The sequence below is a fragment of the Centropristis striata genome, chromosome 1 (assembly GCF_030273125.1).
Source record: "Centropristis striata isolate RG_2023a ecotype Rhode Island chromosome 1, C.striata_1.0, whole genome shotgun sequence".
NCBI classification, from domain to species: domain Eukaryota; kingdom Metazoa; phylum Chordata; class Actinopteri; order Perciformes; family Serranidae; genus Centropristis; species Centropristis striata.
The window spans coordinates 5,509,250-5,522,120 of NC_081517.1; the positions used below are offsets into that span (position 1 = coordinate 5,509,250).

The following is a 12,871-nucleotide window of genomic DNA, read 5'->3' on the forward strand; positions in this document are numbered from 1 at the left end:
TACAAATAGTTTTATTGAAACCGTTTATTTAAGTGAACATAAATACTGTGTAACAACAGGAGTACCGTTTTTTTTAATCAAAGCTTCATAAGGTGCACATTTAAATAAAAAAATATCTAAAATAAAAGTAGCCTATGAAGCTTAATAGGTCAATCTTTTTCTGAAATAAATTATTTTTATAAGAGAAAAGAATAACGAACATTACAAAAGAACTAAATATGATAAACCCTAATAAGGGCAGCATTTATTTATAAAGAAAGACATTAACTTTAACATTTAACTATATTGATATATGTGTTATGGTCTAATTCCATATCACATTTAAAAGTATATCAATATATTTTTTATATTGATATGTCGCCCAGCCCTAGGTTTGATAGTTTTCCATTGTTGAAAGTGGCCCATAAACATTTTTGGGGTTCTCTGTTCTGTGTTCTGTGGAGGCATGTGAGAAAAACAAAGTTTTCCTGAAGAATTTAAGGTAACACAGGGTGAGTCATTGGTATTCAAATGGTGATTTTATGGGTGAAGCATTCCTTTATCAGCATTAAATGTTGTTGATCGATAAGGTGAAAACATGCACACTTCCATTGTCATGCAAGTTTGCTATACTGGTGATAAAATTAAAGCTCTAATTGGAATTACATTTGTGTTCCCAGCACTAATAAACATATTTGTAACCTATGCCAGCTACAGCTCTTGTGTGTTTCCTGTCCTGTAAACATGTACACACACAACCGGACAGATAGTTTCTGTGACATTAAACACACACACACATGCACAAACAGACACACAGGGATGGTCACACACACCTTCAACTACGAAGGCTTACTCAGCCTTCCCACGCACACCTTGCATGTCTTGTAGCACAGGATGCGGTCAGCCAGATCTAAGCAGAGCAGAGCATGTACTGTGCATGTAGCGATGCCGACCTGCATGCCTCCATAGTGACATGACACACAGACACACCCAGGAGACCAGACAGACACTGGCCTGATGCCTTTTACAGCTTCACTGGATGCTGCTGAAAAATGTCTGCAGTGAAACCCAGTCCCCGAACGCCTCGTGTTCTGCAAGTTTTTCTTCCAATACTGTTGCACATCAGCCAAATAAGTCCTACAAAATGTAATATAGTGCTGTCGACTATGAGGGTCTCAATGGGTGAGAGCTTGGGGAAAAAAATTTAAGGACAAGTGGTATGAGGTCTGGACTGAAATACACCAGGATATAACAATCCACTCTGAGACATGTCCTATATCTGATCACTTTGAAAATAATCACACTAAAAAGCCAGGGGTGCTGCTCGAATGGTTATATTCCAAACAGTGGTACTGTTTATTCAAGGGAATTTCCCCTTAATAATGTAATAAAAGAATAGTACAAATAAAACTTGACCATTTCCAACAGAGATATAATGGTATATAATAGGGTGTTGACTTGATAGCTTTAGGTATTATAAGTAGTATCCACCAAATAACTATTAAACTGACACAATTCAGCTCCAACACTGACTACTAGTCATTGTATGTACTGCACTACTGGGAGTAAGTACAGTAGTGTTCAAAATAATAGCAGTCCAATGTGACTAACCAGATTAATCCAGGTTTTTAGTATATTTTTTTTTGCTACATGGCAAACAAGGTACCAGTAGTTGCAGTAGATTCTCAGAAAACCAACAAGACCCAGCATTGGTGATATGCAGCTCTTAAGGCTGTGCAATTGGGCAATTAGTTGAAAGGGGTGTGTTAAAAAAAATAGCAGTGTGGCATTCAATCGGTGAGGTCATCAATTTTGCCTTAAGAGCGTGCATATCACAAATGCTGGGTCTTGTTGGTTTTCTGAGAATCTACTGCACCTACTGGTACTTTGTTTGCCATGTAGCAATATATAAAAACTAAAAATATACTAAAAACCTGGATTAATCTGGTTAGTCACATTGGACTGCTATTATTTTGAACACTACTGTATGTACTTAACCAATGAACAATCACTGAACATGTAGGGGATGAAATGAAATCTAAAAAGTCAGAAGAAGAATAAGTTAGTTCACAGCCAATGGCTGAGCTTCACTGTGTTCTCAGCTCGATGGACATCTCTTCCAGTAGAGCAAGCCAAGACATTCAGCCAGCAGCATTGTTGTGGTGCAGTGGGCTTCCAACCGTGAAGGCTGGAGGATCACTCTGATGTTCTGGCCACTGGTGTTGCTGGCCAGACGGCTAGTCCCAGTTCTAGTAGGTTGTCAGTACAGCAAATACAGGGATAGTCACTGTTCAAAATAATGGACTTTTATGGCACTGAAAAAGCATTCAAATTCACAGATCCATTACTCAAACTTAGTCTGTATACACCTATGAGTTTTTCGCCTGGCACTCTCCTCCCCTTCCATTATCCCCGCTATCTGTTTTGCATCTTATGCTAAGCACCTTTCCCAAAAACTGAATGATTATGGGTTCAAAAAGACCATTACACAGCACAGACACAGCTCTGTGGCGATAGGTTTGGCTATGTAAGACTACTCAAACTTGGTTCATATCATCTTCTCACCTGTACCTAAAGAAATACGCCCACACAACTGCTGACCCTTGTGCCGTTAATTTATTAAAACAGTGTTATTTTTGGTCTGAACACTTGCCAAGGCATTGGATTTTGCTATTTTATGTAAGAGAAGTGGGTCTTGAGAAAGACATTAGGTTTAATCTAAAAGCTGATTGACAACCCATCACAAAAGGGTTAAATCTGCATGTGTGCAGTATTCTTAAGCAGAGCTGGTGCAAGTGAGTACTCTTGTCGTACAAACAGGACTGTGTATGACACCTGCATGTATGTGTATCTCAGTGAGGTTGATGGCTGGTGAGTCACAGACTTCATCACAATCACATTTACAACATATGAACCCTACAGAGTAGCTTATTCACCATTTGACTGGCAGCAGTTAACGGGTTATGTTTAAAATCTCATATCAGTTTTCTTTACACATACAAACTGTTGCAGACAGTATGGTCTTACTTTTACTTATAATTAAGACCATTTGCCGCTCCTTCTGAACAAAAGCATCAATAACTTGTTTGTAGAAGGTTAAAAAATAAAAATAAACGGATGGCTGCACTTGACTTGCTAACTGTAGATTGTAGCGTGTTGTCACTCTGCAGCCGAGGAATCGCAAGAAGAATCACTGGGATCATGAGCGCCCCCTACCATGAGGCAGGAGAACTGCTGACTCACTTAGTGCCTTTTCACAGCCGTTTATTATTGCTCAGCACAAGAAACACTGTACATTATATGCATCAGCTAAACTTTTAGATTAGATTCAACTTGATTGTCATTGCACATGTCAAAAGTACAAAGCAACGAAATGCAGATAGCATCTAACCAGAAGTGCTTAAGCAGTAATTAAGTGAACCATAGTGCAATATATATAGGAATGAATTATATAAAAAATGCAGTATATACAGGTATAGATTATATAAAACTATGGAAATGTAGTTCATATAGCAAAGCGTTTGAACATTTTATTAGCGACATACAGAGAGACAGCAGTACGGTTTCACTGCAGCATGGCAGCACAGTTAGCGAGTAATTGATCGATGAATGGTGAGGCTCATCTGGCTCACAACACGTCTCTTCTCACTATTTGAACAATAAATGTGAAAATTCAGCGATTTTGAATAACGAATAATCTAAAACTGATGGAGTTGGAGTAAAAAAAATTAACTTAATACTGCAAATCACTGGATACATTTTTTTTTTTTCATTTTACATTTTTTCTTTCCATGCAGACAGGTGAGGCACGGCCTCTCCTGCCTCCCCTGACCGCACGTCACTGGTGTATCTAGACACAATAAAAAGTTGGGATTCTAACCATAAGATTCATGGCATGATAAACTACAACACAGCTCAATTTTTTAAGTTTTTTTGTCATTCATTCCAGAAATTCTGTGTTTGCTATCCCTCTCGTGATAACTCTCTGTTACTTCCCCACAAAAACACACGCAACAAACGCACCTCTTAGCCCTGAAGTGAGCGGATCTCTCGAGGATTGTGCTCCCCTCTGGCCAGTTCAGGGGAAGCTCTAAGTGCTCTGTAATAGCCAGCAATCAGCACAGATGGATAGAAACCAACGTCTCGCCCTCAGGAAAGAAATATAAATAAATAAGATGAATAAATAAAAGCCCTGTGTCCTCACAACCACATACTGCATTGGGCATGTGTTTTATAATGAATATAGATTGAGAGGTTGAAATATTTATGGTGCATGGGGTGGTGTGAGTTTGGGAGCGAGGGGGGGCTAATGGTGTGAAATCGCATCCCAAGTGGACGGAAATGAAAAAGGAAAATTCCTTTTGGTCCGGAAGCTTCCAAGCACACATTTGTGATGCCGCTACTCAGATTATTTTCAGGTGCTGTCAGCAAAATTCCTTTAGGATGATTTTTGTTTTTTTGTTGTGGTTTTCAAAAACAAAATGTTAGCAGAAGCAGCATCGTAGGACCAAACTATCCTTTTCATAAACAAAAGCATCTGAATTTAAAAAAAAGTCCCTCATAATCCCTGTGTGATGTCACAAAACTCTTGCTAGAGTCAGCATTTATAAAATGCTTTGACACTTGGTTTCCCCTCAAGTGCTCTATACATCCCCATTACCTAATTTGCTTGTACGAAGCCTTCACCTAAGAGCCATAAACAGTTAAAGCCCTCCATTGGTCAGTGGAGAGGTGTCTGGGGACACGGGCTGACTAAGAACAGCCCAGGGGCCAGATGAAGAATAACTGAGTAGACTGCTGCAGAGAGAGAACATATTGTCCCTGACAAGAACAAACATTAGACTGATAAACAAGTGGCTCGGGGTGAGCAAGCGTTTTAGGGAAGCATGAGAGAGAGAGAGAGACAACTGTAAGCAGTAAGAGAGAGTCAGAGGAGATGAGCCGAGATGAGCGCCGACTCTAAAAATAGTCACACCGAGGCCTCGGGAGGACTCTCAGATTCACCAATTCTCTTTTACATCGTTACCTGGGATCAGCCTCAAGATGTTTTGTGTCTGTGTGTTTGTATACGATCAAAGGTGTGTGTGTGAGTTCTCCGTCTGAGGAAATATTTCTGATGTGTAAACATGCTTATACGGAGCCCATAATCAGATAGAAGTGCGCATTGTTGCACTGTGAAACACTAGAAAGCATGCAGGTAACCCTGGTTAACCCTTGACTCACAAAGGTAACTGAAAGCAACGTTCATCACTGTGTTGCACAGCAATTAAGCGGACAGAAAAGAGATGAACATGAGACCTAAGACAGCATTAACTACTTTTGCCCTGCAGCACTGAGATTGTCTATCAATAATAATGTGCATGTCTCATAAAAGCGTCTCCCGGCTCTTCTGGCGATGACAAAGAAACACGTCATCTGAGATGTCTCTTTTCAGAGCTCAACGACTCCCGGCACTATCGCTACTTAAGAGGCATAAAGCCTGCTTGTTGTCAGACGGAAAAATATTCCTGTGTTGAAGTAAATACTTTGTCTTGCGTTTGAGGGGCGGTTTCAAATTTAAGTGTTTTAAAGCGGTGTTTGGGGTTAGGAGGGCTAAGATGAGTGCTGGAGAATATTTGAAAGAGGCAACTTCTGGTGGCAGGCGGAATAAAAAGTTGATAGTCTGTTGGGAGGGTTTAATAATGAAACGAGAACATGTGGACTTGCTAGAGTTAAGTACACTTAGGAGTGCACTCAGAAGTGTTGTGGAAGAGATACCGGATGACAAGTTGGGACGAGGAGGTGCCATGAAGATGGTTAACAAACCGCAGCTCGGAATCTGGGTCGATTCTCGGACGGTAAAAGAAAACAGATTTCCATTTATCGTAATTGGAAAGATAAAAAATAATCACACACTTTTTTGCAGACCTGATTAACAGACTGTTATAAAAATACAGAGCTGTAATGCTGCTGCATTTAAATCCAGAGGCAGTTAATGTGAATGTGTTCCATTCATAAGCAAGAATTACTGAGTGCTGGTGTCTGGATGCTATGATGCTGCAGATTGAACAATAAGTGTAAGTGCATTCCACTCATGTGTGTATAAACATGAGAATGTGTGCACAGCTGTGTGTGTGTGTTTGTGTGTGTGTGTGTGTGTGTGTGTGTGTGTGTGTGTGTGTGTGTGTGTGTGTGTGTGTGTGTGTGTGTGTTTGTGTGCAGCCTCTCTGCCATCAGAAGGTTTTAATAGAGTAGTATATTCCTTTGCATTTTACATGACTCTAGGGCACGCTGCTCTCGCCTGTCTGCTCGGCTCAGATCAGACGCTCAAATTGGAGCACAGAATGAACTGCAGGTCTTCATACTATCCCACTCTGTAATCTGTGTGCCTTCATGTGTGTTTAAAGGCATGTGTGCATGCTTTACATACACAGCCAATATGAGTTCACCATATTCTACAACATTTTTAGGATTATGCGGTCTGAATTTAATAGTAATTGTGCTTAAACTCCTCACATAATGCCCTGAACTTGAATGGTGTGTTAAGCCAAAAAAAAACCTGAATTTAAACTGATTTTACCATTGCTAGTAGCATAACATGGATTGTTATGAAATCATCTTCACACATTTATGGTCCCCAGAGGATGAATGCTAATGACTTTGTGATCTGCTGACTTTATGTCGTGGTTCACGTTGTGAATGTTTTAAGTGAAATATCTTAACTACTGGATGGATCGTCATAGAATTTGGAGCAGATGTTCATGTTCAGTTCAGTCATGGTTGTGAACAGAATGAATTGTAATAACTTTAGTTATTCACATGTTGAGTTCAATTAGCCCAGTTCTTTGGTTAATGACCAAATACTAATGGCATTCCCATCAGCCTCAGTGTACTTCATGTTTAGCCCTAATTAGCGCTAATGCTAAACATTATACCTATACTAAACATCAGAATATCACCATTATCATTACGAGCACTATATCATGCTAATCTTAGCATTTAGCACTGCTGTGTCAAATGCTGCATTCATGTGATGTTGCAATAATCATAAAAATGAGTTCCTGTCTCCTGACTGGTAAAATTGATGATAACGACCCCCAGGAACAACTTTTAATGTCAGTGAAAATTAAGCTTTTTGTGATTAAAGCAACATTAATTGCAAGCTAATGTTAGCTCGCGGCTACCAAACGGCGTATGCAACAGTGTGTTTGGACCTCGGTAAACCAGCTCGGCAAATTCAGTGTGTAAGTGTGTGAATTTGGAGGAGGACAGAGAGGGGGTCGACACTCTGCTGAGCAGCGGCAACACAACGCAATACAACTTTTTTTCATGAAAAGTGTAAATATGCTTTAAGTAGCTTGAAATATGACGTTAGCGCGGCAAATTAGACTATAGCGGGCCACCACAGTCTAGGTAAATAATGGGAAACTGCACGTGTACGCGCGCATCGTGCGGAACTCCGCCACGCGCAATACAGAGAGCAGAGGAGAATTGTACACACCAACCATGTAGAGACAGAAATGACACGCCGTTGTGTCAATAAAATAAATAACATATGGCTATTTAGTTTGTTTAATAAAAGGACCTAATATAATGGTAGGGGAAACACTGCTGATATTACGCAGAAACATGTGGGACGAAAGAAAATATTGGGTTGATGAAAGTATTAATTCACATGTAATTTGTAATATATTAGTTTGTAACTGTTTATTGCTGTGCACAAAGAGAGACCAAGATTAGTTAGTAAAGTTATTTATGAGCTCTGATAGCAAGTCAGGTAAAGCAATAATTTAGTGGTTAACAGCTCTCAATGTGTTGTTTAAACGCTCTGAGCAATAAAAAACAACACCTTTGTGGCCTCCTTGTTTTTTTTGTTTGTTTTTTTAACCTTTATTTAACCAGGGAATATCCCATTGAGATTAACAACCTATTTTTCAAAGGAGCCCTGTTACATATTTACACTAGACACAGACCTTAAACACGTTAACAAGTGCATATTGTGGAATTGGCCTCAATAACTCTCAGTTTGGATTTAAAAGTGCTCAAAGAAACTAAGTCAGTTATTTTCCAGTCTTTCTGTAGCATATTCCAGCATAAGGTGCAGAGTAAACAAATGCCCTGTTACCCAACTCTGTAGCAGCAGAAAGCAACAATTGATCTTGTGAACGAAGAGAATAAGATCCAGCATTTCTCACAGTAATTAAGGTGCAAATGTATGAAGGCAGCAGTCCCAATATTGCCTTATAGATTAAAGTATACCAATGACTAGCCCTTGGAGTGGCCAGAGCAGGCCATCCTACCACAGAGTATAATTCACAATGGTGAATGGACATCTTACAGTTAGTAATGAACCTCAAAGAAGCCTGATAAACAGTATCAATCATTGAGCAGCAGCATTCTTGTATAAAAGATCTCCGTAATCCAACACAGATAAAAATGTTGCTGTGACAAGACGCTTTTTTACATTAAAGGAAAACACAACTCGAAAATAAAAACCCAATTTTAGCCTCAGCCTCTTCACAAGATTTTCTATATGTGGCTTGAAGGTGAGTGAGTCATCAATTAAGACTCCTAAGTATTTATACATATCAACCACCTCTATCTCGCTGCCCTCAAGAGTGGACACTGTTGTTGCGTCATTAAGACTTAAAACTCAAGAACACACTGAAGTCGAGGGAACGGTTTACCAACTTGAGCAAATGGGAGCATGTGAGGAGCATGTGACTAGCACATTATTACCAACTTCAGTCTAATGAAAATACAGCCAACAAAAGAACGGGCACACAATTGAATCTATGTTGCCGTCTATGACAATAGTGGCTTTGCTATACATACAAATCCAGGAAACACCACATATGTGGTCTATGTGTTCTAACAAAAAACTACAGTTCTTGCAGCCGTGGTTTCTGTTTCTTTGGTTCTCTCTTTGGCAGCAACATCTCTTACCATCCAGTCTGATATGTGTCTGTTTTCACAACACTGGACCAGGTCTCTGAGGCCCTTTCTCACACTTCTCCTCTCCCACGCCCCCGCTGACTTCTGTATTATATACAGCCTAAAGTCTCTGAACTATTCATGACGTTTCCTTTAGAAAAGCCAGATTAATCATTTATTACTCCATACTTTAACAAAGAACACACATTTATTATAAATCCAGGTTCATATTGCCAGGGTGTAATATTCACCTATTCTTGACATACACAGCTAAATATGAAAAAGTAAAAAACACAAAAGGGGAAATCGTGTTTGAAAATTACAGACACACTTCCCGATTTATCCCCGGAGAAGTAATTTATAAAGTACAGCAAGGCTTGAATGGGTGATGTGTGAAGTACAGTTATTGCTGTAGGCTATTTTATATTTTTTCTATCCTTGAAATGTTTTTTTTCTTTATTGTGTCACTATTTGTTCTGTTGTTTTGAGACATGTCTACGGTGAAACCAAAGAGGAATTTCCACTCAGTGGATAATAAAGTTTTCGTATTCGTAATAAAGTTTTCGTAAGTCTGGCAGAATATTGACTATAGCAATCGGGACGCAATAAGGGAAAATAATGTTGAAGCTATTAAAAAACATGCTTGATAATATTCAACCTCAGACCCTTCCCTTAATTAATGGAGACCAAATGTATTATCAAAACTATCATGAGCAATACATATTGTACCCAACAGTGAAACTGACAACTACTGGAGCATGCAGACTCGTTGGGCACCGAGAGAGCCAGAAGAGTGACTGACTCTCACGTTTCCACACGAGAGAGCAGTGAACTGGACTGTATGACCAGAGAGAGGGAAGAGAAAAAGAGAGGGGGGGTGACAGCAGATGTAAAAGAGACCAGATGGAGGAAAACCAAGAGAAAGGGAGAGAGGAAAAACAGACTGTTAATATGAGAGACAATAAAGTTTAATACACTCATCAGTCTCCAACTGGGAAATACTCTTCAGTCTCATAAGCCATGAGAAAATAATTATAATTTATTTTAAATTAAGTTTACTGTGTTTTCTTTTAGTTTTTTTAATGGATTTTAAGTTATATTTGTGAGATTATCTTTAATGCAGACACAAGACCACCATGTGTATTATATATTATTACTATAACATATATACAGGTGCATCTCATAAATTAGAATATCATTAAAAAATGTTTTATTTATGTCAGTAATTCAATTCAAAACGTGGAAATAACACATTATATTGATCCACTACACACAGAATGAAACATTTCATGTCTTCATTTATTTAATTTCTTCTAATTATAATGATTATGGCTTACATTTAATGAAGACCTAAAATTCAGTGTCCCAAAAAACTTTAAATATTACGAAAGATCAATTTTAAAAAATATGTTTAATATGGAAAAGTGTCCATCTTTATGACTCAATACTTGGTTGGTGCCATTTGACCTGAACTACTGAAAATGGACTTCTCCATCATATTGTAATTTATTGAGATGTTCCTGTAGTTTTAGGATCGACATTGCGATGTGTTCATGTGTTCATGCGCAACAGTGAAACCGTAGGATATACGATTTAATGCTACTACTTTTTTGCTGCCTAATACAAATGGTAAGCTTGCATATTTGCCATCACTAATGTTACAGGCCAGCCTTTAAGATAGGTGGACTTGGAAGTGTTTGTACTTCTGTGACTTCTGGTGTGTGTTATGGGAAGTGAGACGGCCCTGTGTGAATAAAAGTGCTATAACCTGCAGGGGCAGCAGACACAGTGATTACGACTGTATGCAGTATAAAGACTGTAAATAAGGGCCGTGTTTGTGTTTTGTGTTGGCTGCACAGAAGAAATGCAGCACCTGTTTAACAAAATGTTATCAACACATAACCCAACCGTTCTTCAAGGCAGAGTTACTGGACTATAAAAGCTATTTACCAAGCATACTGAGTTAGTCTAAAGCAGGGGTCTCAAACTCAAATTATCTGGGGACCACTGGAGGCAGTATCAAAATTACCAAAAAATGACACAAAATTACAAAAAAAAAGACAAAATCACAGAAAAAAACTAAATTACTTTAAAAAGACACAAAATGACCAAAAAAAAGAAACAAAATTACTCAAACAAAGACACAAAATGACCAAAAAAATCAACAAAATGACTGAAAAAACACTAAATTACTTTAAAAAGACACAAAATGACCAAAAAATACACAGAATTAACAAAAAAGACACACAATAATTTTTAAAAAGTATTTAAAGGGACCTTCCACACACAACCAGGTAAAGTGCCATTCGTATAAAACTCACATTAAACTTTCATATCAAGGTGGGGGCCACAAAATATCGTCACGAGGGCCACATTTGGCCCGCGGGCCGCGAGTTTGAGACCCATGTTCTAAAGAAACCAGGTTTCCAAATAATGTAACACTCATCTACAAGAGAAGTCTGTCTAATATAATTTACTTCAATTATTGTTTTTGGATACAGTTTGTTGTCTGATAGACATGAAGGCTCTGCATGCATTGCCAACCATTAATTACAATTATTCCTGATAAATTAATCAAACCAGCGTAGCAAGCCCTGCTAGTCATTGATTAGCCCCCACCTGTCTTTGTGTTTGGTAATAGGAAACTCATTATAAAGCAAGGGTCTCAAACTCAAAATACCTGGTGGCCGCTGGAGGCAGTATCAAAATGACCAAAAAAAAGACACAAAATGAACAAAAAAAGACACAAAATGAACAAAAAAAAGACACAAAATGAACAAAAAAAGACACAAAATGAACAAAAAAAAGACACAAAATGAACAAAAAAAAAGACACAAAATTACTGAAAAAAATACACAAAATTACTAAAAAAAGACAGTTTGCACAATAAAGGGACCTTCCACACACAACACCTCCACACTTCACCCTCAATTACAAACCCCCTCCAATTATTTAAAATGATGTAATCTCCTTAAAAGAGCTATTTAAGTCATGTGTTGAAAATGGTGTATTGTGAGCCCTGTAAAAGTATATGCGTGCTGCTATGGGTTTCTGTGTGTGAGACCATTTACGTGTATGTGTCTTTTAACTTAATGCAAATTTAATGAGACTTGCCCTGCTTGCCCAAAGAAAAGTGCACACCAATCCTCTCATCCCCGCTGACAGGGTGAAGAGTGAGTGAAGAACTATTAAACAGACTAATGCCAACAGGATAGACTTGTCAGACAAAAGGTGCAATTTAGACTGAGGAAAGAGAAAGATGAATATGGGAGGAGAGGAGATTGGCAGGAAAACAGAAAAGATGTAAAATTATAATTAATTGCACTGAGAGTTTGTTTTTTTAACTCAACATTGTAAGGATGTAGGTTAAGTTAAAGGAAAAGGCTTTCTGTGAGTTTGTTGATTTGCTCTCTGCTTGTCAGTTAGCATGTTTACATCCACCAGTTTTTGCAAATTTTTTTTGCACCCCAAAAAATGGGTGGAAACTGCAAAGAAAAATCTTGACATATTGCAAAAAAAGTTTTAAACTTGGCTGACATGGAAACGTTTGTGTATCAATAAAAGCAGAATACGATGTGTAACAAACAAGAAAGAATAATTAACATTGAGTTTTCCAAATCAGGCTCTTGTTAAGTACGCCATCTTGTCCCCCCCTTCTTCTTCTTCAATGGTATAATGTTTTCTGACTGGAGAATTGGAACCACCTACTGCTTGTCTTGATGAACCGACTCATAATAATTGCATATTGTTAATTAAAGGAAAGAAGCATGCATTGGCATTTGCTTTGCTGTTTTGCTCCAAGTATGGTTAAAATCTGTGATAAATTTGAATGGAAACCTGGCAACCATCTGCAAATTTACAGAGCAAAGACTCTGTCAAAGACGGTTTGATTAAAGAATATATACCATCTTGTATCATTTTGAGTCATTTTCTCACTCGGTAGCTGTTGAATTATTCCTACATACAGTATCAAATGTGT

General features: G+C 38.3%; 1 long non-coding RNA gene across 2 annotated transcripts in view; it reads right to left on the reverse strand.

The window, feature by feature from the left end:
* Positions 1 to 1,967: 1,967 nt before the first annotated feature.
* The window catches only part of LOC131992977 (uncharacterized), a 49,102-nt gene continuing 38,198 nt past the window's right edge, over positions 1,968 to 12,871 (reverse strand). The window contains exon 4 of one of the 2 annotated variants that reach the window (XR_009396277.1): positions 1,968 to 2,228. This is a non-coding gene — a long non-coding RNA (uncharacterized LOC131992977). Of the gene's footprint in view, positions 2,229 to 4,064; positions 4,128 to 12,871 lie in introns of those variants that run through there. The other variant, XR_009396260.1, reaches the window with a different exon arrangement.